General features: G+C 35.1%; 1 pseudogene; it reads left to right on the top strand.

Annotated features, from left to right (window-relative positions):
- The first annotated feature begins 6,735 nt into the window (after positions 1–6,735).
- On the top strand, positions 6,736–7,207 carry LOC111146868 (annotated as a pseudogene).
- Positions 7,208–9,452: the final 2,245 nt, after the last annotated feature.

Here is a 9,452-nt window from a genome sequence, read left to right on the forward strand (position 1 = left end):
TTTATTTGACAGAGAGAGACACAATGAGAGAAGGAGCACAAGCGGGGGGGATTGGGAGAGGGAGAAGCAGGCTTCTCGCTGAGCAGGGACCCTAATGTGGGGCTCGATCCCAGGACCCTGGGATCATGACCTGAGCCGAAGGCAGACGCTTAACATCTGAGCCACCCAGGTGCCCCCCCCCCTTTTTTTTTCTTTTAAAAACATTTAACAGAACAAGTGGCTACTCCAGTTACGAGGTGATTTAGGTTGAGCTATATGTAACAAATGGTGTGGCAGAGTCCTTTTAATCAAGGATTAGTTATTGTTTATTTTGAAAATAATGTATAAAATGTGTTGCTTGGCTATGTACAAGGATAAGATTTCATAGTATCTATTGCAGATATTTTGCAATCTGTTTAGGAAATGTCTATGATGCACATCACATTATGGTTTAATACTCTTTCAATAATAAAACTGGTTTTATTTCTCTTCTTTTGTAGAGCGGTTTTCTCAGGTATCAGGAGATTCCATTTTCAGTTATATTTCCCAAACAATATTAGTGGACCTCACAGACTCTCCCAACATGAGGATGCGTTTATGGCAGGTTTTAGTCAAGCTTACGGGACATTTGTCTACCTACCCCTACGGCCCAAAGTAAAGAGCATCCCTGCTACTACCTCAGGCCACACTCTCCCAATCAGTGTGCTATTTCTATGAGCAAGTTTCTACCATCACTGAGACAGCTACTTCCCTACCTAACAACTACTTCTTACTACCTGCCTTCCCTGTTTCCCCAGCAAGGCTGTGGCAGCACACTCCAACTATCCCAACCTAGTGACTACATCTAGAGACCTGATGTGCCCAACCCACACCTTGTGACAACTGTGAGTGACTCCAACAGCATAGCTCCAGCTCGTACTCTCAGGCAATTTGCTTTTACGCCAGTAGGGCTGTTGGCTTCTGAGTCTATCTAACCCTTTTCAAAGAGATTTGAATCTGTCTTTGGGTGGGCGTCTTCCTTTGTCATCACTCTCCCTTAGTCTATAGATAGTAGCTTTGTGTCTGCCTTCACTAATTTTAGATCTCCTCGAGTATTTCCTTACCTCTTCAACTAGTCAACCACTTTTGCCTAATTGTACACTCTTTCTATTAAAATTTCCTTTCTCAAAATAAGAGCTTTTTCTGATTCCCAGTTGGAGCTGACTGATAAAGAGTTGATACTGGGAGTGATTCTGGCACACAGCCTCTCCTGGATGGGACTAGATTGGGTATTAATGTAGTGCTGAACTCCTTGTAAATGGTCACTGGGAAGCTAGTGTGCACAGTCTGCTGTGGCTTTTTATATATCAAGTCATCACATGTGGTTGATCATGATAAAATTCTAACAGAAATAGGTACCTTGAGAGACCAAGAGGCGGCTCCACTTGACTGTTTCCAGGTAATTATGGACCACTGTCTGACTGTGGTGTTACATGCGTTCTTTTGAATGTGCTGCTTATAGAAAGAAAATGACCAGTTCAAGTCTTTAACTCTCAATTTAAATTCAGTCTGAAAACTAAAGAACTTCCATGACAGCCATAAAATGATCTGTTATCTTTTGTATCATCAGAACCAATATTGTTTAAAAGAAATGCAAAATTTAATTTTGGTCACACCTGGGTAGTTCAGTCAGTTAAGCGTCTGTTTTTGGCTCAGGTCATGATCCCAGGGTCCCAGGATCGAGTCTCGTGTCAGGCTTCCTGCTCTCGGTGAGTCTACTTCACCCTCTCCCTCTTCCTTTTCCCCCTGCTCATGCTCTCTCACTCACTCTTACTCTCTGTCTCTCTCAAATAAGTAAACAAAATCTTAAAAAAAAAATAATCATATGCAGCAGAAATACAACAACAGCTGGATTCACAATCTCAACAAGTTTCTCATGGGACAAATGGGGTGTAGGTTAGGAAAAATAGGAGACCCTGAAACTTGGAATGGAAACTTTGGACCCAGATGAAACTGAGGATTTTGGATCCTGGATTAAAGAGCCTTCCTTGCTAGTGGGAGTGTCATGCTGTGGTGTTTCTTTTCAGCAACTTTGCTTCTCTATACTTGAAAACCTGTAAAACATCCCCCCCCCACCCCGGGGCACATGCCAACAAAGGGCATGTTCATTCTTCTCAGCTCTGTCACAGTCATCTTCTATCATAATGAGACTCCTCCTAATGTCCCCTCCCTACCAAGATAATTAAACAGAAGCACTGTAATGCCCTTGATGAAACTGTAGGTATGAAGGCCATGATAAATGTACTTTAAAACTCATTCATAGTAACAAGTACTAAATTCAATGTATGTCACCTGTTTAGTCTACACCAAGTCAGGGGGTACTTGAATAATAACTGTATTATTTCTAGCTTACTTTGGTTTTAACTTGAGTTGCAACTGCTATTTTGATTTAATATCTTTATTGGGCAAATCATCCCCCCTGGTACTTGGTATGCAGCTATTGGTTTGGCTAATACTGACTTCCCTATCTCAATATATAAAATTGATGAGAAGCCATTTTTCCTTACCTAGTAGGGTGATGTCAATTCTGTTCCTTGTCATAGTATTGTCTATAAATATTTTGGTTTTTTTCCTTTTATTTTCTTTCACGTTCCACTGCTTATTACTGATTACATCATTTTGATTGGATCTAATGAGTAGGAAGTACTTTAATATCTTAGTATGACATAGTCCAACTGGAGGAGAGATTGACAAACTCAATCTTAGAAATTAAGTTTTATTGGAGCAAAGCTATGATCATCTGTTTACATATTGTCTTTGGTTATTTTTATACTAGAGCAGCAGAGTAGTTGTGACAGACAACATATCTATCACAGATTTTAAAACCTTTATTATATTGTCCTTTGCAGAAAAAGTTTTCCAACCTTTGATATAGAGGGTAGGAGATAAGCACAAAACTTTAGGGTCTTGCTACCTAAATGAAGTTTCTGGGGGTTCAGTGGTCTGCAGCATGCGAAGACCATCCTTCTAAGGTGAAGAAAATTTGCTGTTCCTTGCAGTATAATGCGTAATAAGTTTTGTTTTTTTGTTTTTTTTTGTTTTTTTTTTTGGCTGAAGCCAACCTGTACCACATTTGAATGTGAGAAAAAATGTGGATTAAAAAAAAGATATGTGGGTGAATCTCTCAGAACAGGCACAGATTTTAAGGATACTTGAATGCCCACCAAAGGGCATCCACTGAATCAGAGGATTTTAGTAATCATATAGACAATTAATATGTTTTGTGGATATGAGTCATACTCTCTCCCCAGATATCTTAAGTGCTTGTTCAACTGGTTCATAAATAAAGTGGTCATGTTGGGTGAGGTTTGGCAAATTTCACAGTGGGGAGGGGACACTAACATTACCTTTTATGGGAGATCCTTTAGGACAGATCAATATACTATTGTTGCTTCTACATCTGAGGGCATAATAGAAATTAATGAGTTACTCTACCATAAGTACCAGGGAGTATTATCATGATAATGAAGAGTTTCATGTAGAGAAATGTTAGTGAGACAAATTCTTTCTGGAATTTTTCCCCCAGTGGGTCAGTCAGAATTTAGCATGAGTGTCTCTGATGTCCTAAGGTCTCACTCTGTAGACAGTGTCCTGTTAGTTGGCAAGTTAGAAGCCTCAGCTGCCTCAGTCCTGACTGCATTGTTATCAAACTTCTACCAGTAGAGGTAGATGATAGTTCCTGACACAATTCAGAGGCCTGTGCACTAAAGTTCCTTGGGATTACTTGGGCAAATTTATAATGCTCAATTTTTCTGGCAGTGAAAAAACAAAACAAAAACCCTATCACTATCTGATTACTCTTTTCCTTAACTTTTGAAGTGTCTGTCAGAAACAAATCTGATGGCCCTGGATCCTGTATGTCCGCCACAAAATGCCTGTCAGTACCTCAGGATCTTTTTCTCACTCCCATCCTCTTGGTTGTTTCTCTGCCTTTCCATGGGCTGAATGAATGCCATTTGATTCTTGGTTTGGGCAAGTTAGGGAGGTTGGAATAATGAACCCTCCAAAAACAAGAACTGAACTCAATTATTCAACTGAACTGGAAACCCCAGGACCTAACACTTGTGAGGTTATGGTAGAGGAATTGTTGACTTGTGCCTCTTAGCAGATCGAACTACAACAAAGATGTGAGGCCCCAATAGTTGTAACCAATGCTTTCTTACTATGGGCCTCTGGAACTATGCTTCTGCTCTGGATTCAACCCTAGGAATTAATTTACTTCCCTCCTAAAATGGTGACATGAACCTTACAAGTAGTCATGAAAGACTTGAAAATATTAAAACAAAAACAAAGCATTACTAGTAGATCATATAGGCCTCACATGACTAAGATGATTTCTCTGAAATGAGCTTAAACATGGTTCCTTGGTGAATTGTTCTTTGACAAATTCTGCTGCTTGGAGTCCTGTAGAGGACAGCCTTAATTAAGTTCTCTGTGAGACATACAGAACAGATTTGATCTCAGGCACTGTTAGTCACATTATTCAGAATGCCCAACAGCAGTTTACACATGAGGAGATTCAACCAAAGCCAAGATGTTGTAAAAGCAATAGGTGAATATTACAGGGAGACACTGGAGTCTCTTACATTTCTGGGGGTCGTGTAAGCAAAGGCACAAACTGTTCTGTTTTGTCTTGGCTTTTTTTTTTTTTTCCCCTATCTTTCTGGTATGTTTGCATGATGAACAATCTTGGAAAATACAGTGTCTCTTTCAGAACAAATGACAGGTATCCTTACTCTCTGTTATAAAGGATTCAGGTTCTTTATGCTCAGGGTTTCTCTTCTGTAATGTAACAAACTGTTTGTACAGGCATCTTTCTTGGCCAATCAGTGTTGCCCATGTGGGACTCAGGTTCAAGCAGACCTGAGGCAAATATGCTAATGTTCATGATTTTTGCTATGCTATCAGTAATAATATCATTTACCTCTGACCCAAGAGTCTCATCTCTTCAATCAACATCTATAATAATGTGGTGAGCTAATGCATTCGTTTGTAAATGGGATAAACATTTGGACCCATTATAGTTCTTGATATTCCTATTCCTTTTCCCTATCCTATTGTTTTTTTCTCTTTGATTTTATCATACAATATATTTTGCTTCTTTATCTTGCTTTCCTCTCTGAAATTTCTTCCTAGAATATGCAATCCATTAAATTAGGGGTTTGTAGCTTTTTGATTCACTGACATTGTCTTAGTTCTTAGAAAAGTATCTTGCACAGAGTGGGTGATGGATAAATATTTATTGAATGAATGAACAAACTCTGTAACTACAAATACTCATCCCAATAACAAGTAAAAAATTTTAAAACTAACTACCAGGACATACCAATCTGATCTACACACAAATAGAGTAAAAAATAAATAGTCTTTTTTGAACAGAAAAATAGAAAAAAAATTTTACAATAGAAACAGAATACTTCTGAAACAGAACTGAATTAATTCAATGAATTAATATATAATAAAACCTACTAGATAAAACAAAGCTAGATTACAAATAAACTAGAGATTTCCTTTCTCATAAAGATATGTTTATATATCTATGTAAATAAATAAATAAATGTGACAATAATAGACATAGAAAGACAAATTAGAAATCTAATTAAAGGAAAAAAAAAAAAAGAAAACAGGGAGACTTCAAAGATTACCTATCACAGCAGAATCTTAATGGAAAGACTTGGGATTTTCCAGCAGTGTGTATGATCCCAAGAGGAAATCTATCTAATTTTGAATAGAAGAATTAGCAAGTCTACATGGATAAGAAAAATAAGCCACAGTACCTATTACAGTCTTTGTTGGTAATATAAGTAGTAACTTGAATTTCTTTAATTTTCCTTCTTAATTGATCAAACAAAATTATTTTTTCTAATGGTTTAGATGAAGGAAAGGGGTGTTATTTATTAGGTTTCTAAAAATCCACCCATATCACATCCAGCAGTATTTTTTCTAAGGAGGTAATGATAGATAAGCATGAGAACATTTATTAATAAATACCACATTAATTGAATAAATATAAAACATTTAAGCATAAAAATCAAGGTAAAAAATAACTCAGGCCTAAGTGTATAAGTGATTTTGAATACTTACATTTTATTATTATTATTATTGTAGAGATTTTATTAATTTATTTGTGATAGAGCACACAGGAGCTGGAGGTAGAAGGAAAGGGGGAGAGCATTTGAAGCAGAGTCTGCACTGAGCACAGAGCCCCACTAGGGATTAGATCTCATGACTGCAAGATCATGACCTGACCCAAAATCAAGAGTGAATGCTTAGCTGACTGAGTCATCCGGCACCCCCAAATGCATACATCATTAAAAACTAAGAATAGAAGGGAACTTAGTTTAGTAAAGGGGATCTTAAAAATGTAGAGCTAAGGTCCTCCACAGTGATCAAACTTTAGAAACATTTCAGTTCAGCTTAGTGGGAACAAAAACTGCTATACCTTAGTCATTTCACATTACACTGGAAGTTAGCTAATTCTATAAGACAAGGAAAGGGAAATGAGGATCCTGATTATTGGCAAGAAAGAAATGAAAATATAATTTGCAGAAAATATAACTGCTTAAATAGTACATCAAAAAGTATTTTAAAATTTATTTCGTGGATAGAAAATAAGCAAAAAAAATGATTATTGAGTTTATAAAATTGTAATAACTAATTAAAAAATACAATAGAATCACTTTCCGATCTACTGTCTGTGGTGGAACCACCACCAAGATGCAGATTTTTGTGAAAACCCTAATGGGGAAGATCATTACTCTTGAGGTTGAACCTCCAGATACTATAAAAAATGTAAAGACCAAGAGCCAGGGTAAGGAAGGAATTCCTCTTGATAAGCAGAGACTGAGTTTTGTAAGCAAGGGGAAGATGCATGTACTTTGTATGACTGCAATATCTAAAGTCCACTCTTCATCTTGTTTTGAGACTTTGTGGTGGTGTTAAGAAAAGAAAGAATAAGTCTTACACCATTTCTGAGAAGAATAAGCATAAGAGAAAGAAGATTAAGCTAACTGTTTTGGAATATTTTAAAGTGGGTAAGAAGAGCACAATCAATCGCCTTTGTGGGTCATGCCCTACAAAATATGGTGCTGGAGTTTTTAGTGCTAGCCACTTTGACACACATTATTGTGGTAAATGTCTGACCTCTTGCTTCAACAAATCGGAAGTCAGGGAATTGTATAGGGGTTAGTAAAATACATTAACTAAAATAATAATAATAATAACAATAAACAATAGAATAAATTTTCCATCAACAATAACACAAGCTTCTTAGAAAACACCAAATTTTAGGAGACATTAATAGAGAAATTACAAATATCACTTTAACAACAATCTGACTAGGGAGAGATTGTCCATGTTGATGGATGACAATACTCAAAGTTATAAACAGATCAATATATCAAAACTTTTAAAAACAATCCAACAAAAATTCCAATGCTACTTTTTCACAACACTTAGAGCACAATGTATATTAAAATAAGTAAAGGAAATACAAGCATAAGAGACACAAGATAATTTTTTAATTAAAAAATGATATGGAAAATTTCCACATTTAATAATAAGGTATCGTAATGCTATGACACTTTGACTTCAAAAATACACTAATCTACATGTTTGGAAACCCTGCTATGATAAAAACCTAGTAATACTTGCATAAGGCAAATACTAGACAAGACAAATATCCCTTAAAGTGCATATCTAAACAAATCACAAGTTAATCGCAACCTATAGAAATTAAAATAAAGCTTTACTGAACCCAGAAGTTTAAGGAGCACTGGGGACATGATTTGTATTGTTGAAAATGATAGAAGAGAAAGTAAAGCCTCTGGCCCATATCAGGTAAAAAATGAAGATTTAAAAAGAATTCTAGAATGTTTGGAAGGTTACATTTTGAAAGAAAAGTAAACTTGGAGGGAAAAAAATCATATATATATGATATACAAAAAAAATCATATATATATATATTTGTGTGTATTTAATATATGGTATGTGTATATTTATTTAATTTATTGTATATTTAATTATATACTTAATATATATTTAATATGCTTAAAATATTAAATATACTGTCTATTTCCCACACACTCCAAGAATTCATAATCATAGTACTACCTTCATGAAGTTTTTATTTTTCCACTTGCAATCCTGTCAGGATCCAAGAAAATACATAAAGTTGTTGTCAAGGTTGGTAGAACACTAGGTACTTAGTAAAAGGAAATGCGGATTTTTTTTTCTCAATAGAGTTTTTCTCAATAGAATCTATCTTATACTGTGACATAAGACTTCATGAGATGCTGAGAAATTATTTGATAAGAAATAAAAGAATTTGTCAGTTATGGCTGATTGTTTACTATATTCTAAGACAATATAAATTTTGTTTTGAAAATAATTAAATGAAAATTACATACACATAAAATATTGTTATTCAGAGTGGTATTCAGGCTAATTTTTAATTCATCAGCACTAACTAGCCAAGTACGTGTAAGATAAGATGTTCAGCTCTTTGTTTCTTTGTAACTGATCTCTTGTTCAGTTTACCAATGGATATTGTCATACTCTGTAGGTACCCAAGCTGAAAAGCACTTCTCTCTTTGGATAGAAACACAGGCATCCTGATAGGTAATTGTATTCAGAGTCACTCTTTTACCCATCATCTCTCTCTGCTGAAATGATAATGGATGTGCTTACTAAAAACATTAAAAACTTACTATAAAATGCATTATTTAAGGCAGTAGCATTTTAATTTGTAATTTATTATGGAAAATAAAAAAGTAGTAAGAGTAAATAAAATTAAGGAATACTGTGGGAAATAAAAACAAAAGTCTATTTTTCATTTTCTCAATTTTTTCTTAATCAAACTATAGCATCATTGTACTCTTAACTATTTTTCACTGTTTATATAACTAATTTACTGTCTGAGGCAGAAGGCAAGACACATGCAAAGTCTTCACTATGTTAAAGTCAGGTAATCAATTTCCTATCCCAAAAGACAAAACTAATAGTACAGAGGATTATCACTAAAGATAAGCAGCTGCTTTTGAAAGACTGAAGCTTTTCTGGGGAATCCTGCAATAATGGAGTGGGTAGGAAACAGAATCCCATGTATGTCTATCTTTGAATTATGTGAAAACTGCATAGTTTTTTTTTAAATACAGATGAAACAAGGATTAATTTTGCTTTGATTCAAGTAACTGCTATTAAACGTCAATGCATTTGAAGTAAAACATGGAATCGCAGTGGAGAAAATAATATTTCTCTTTGTTCTGAATGTTATGCAAGATTTTATTCTTAGTAAATATAAGTCTAATTCTTACACATTTAAGAATTTCAGTTTACCTGTTATAAACCATTTAGTGCAAGTATTAACTGTCATACTTGCTATCTCTAAATACTATCATCAAAAGCTATTTTTATAACATATTTAATAGAATTTT

Source organism: Enhydra lutris, unplaced genomic scaffold (genome assembly GCF_002288905.1).
Source record: "Enhydra lutris kenyoni isolate GAN:26980312 unplaced genomic scaffold, ASM228890v2 scaffoldscaffold15, whole genome shotgun sequence".
Taxonomy (NCBI): domain Eukaryota; kingdom Metazoa; phylum Chordata; class Mammalia; order Carnivora; family Mustelidae; genus Enhydra; species Enhydra lutris.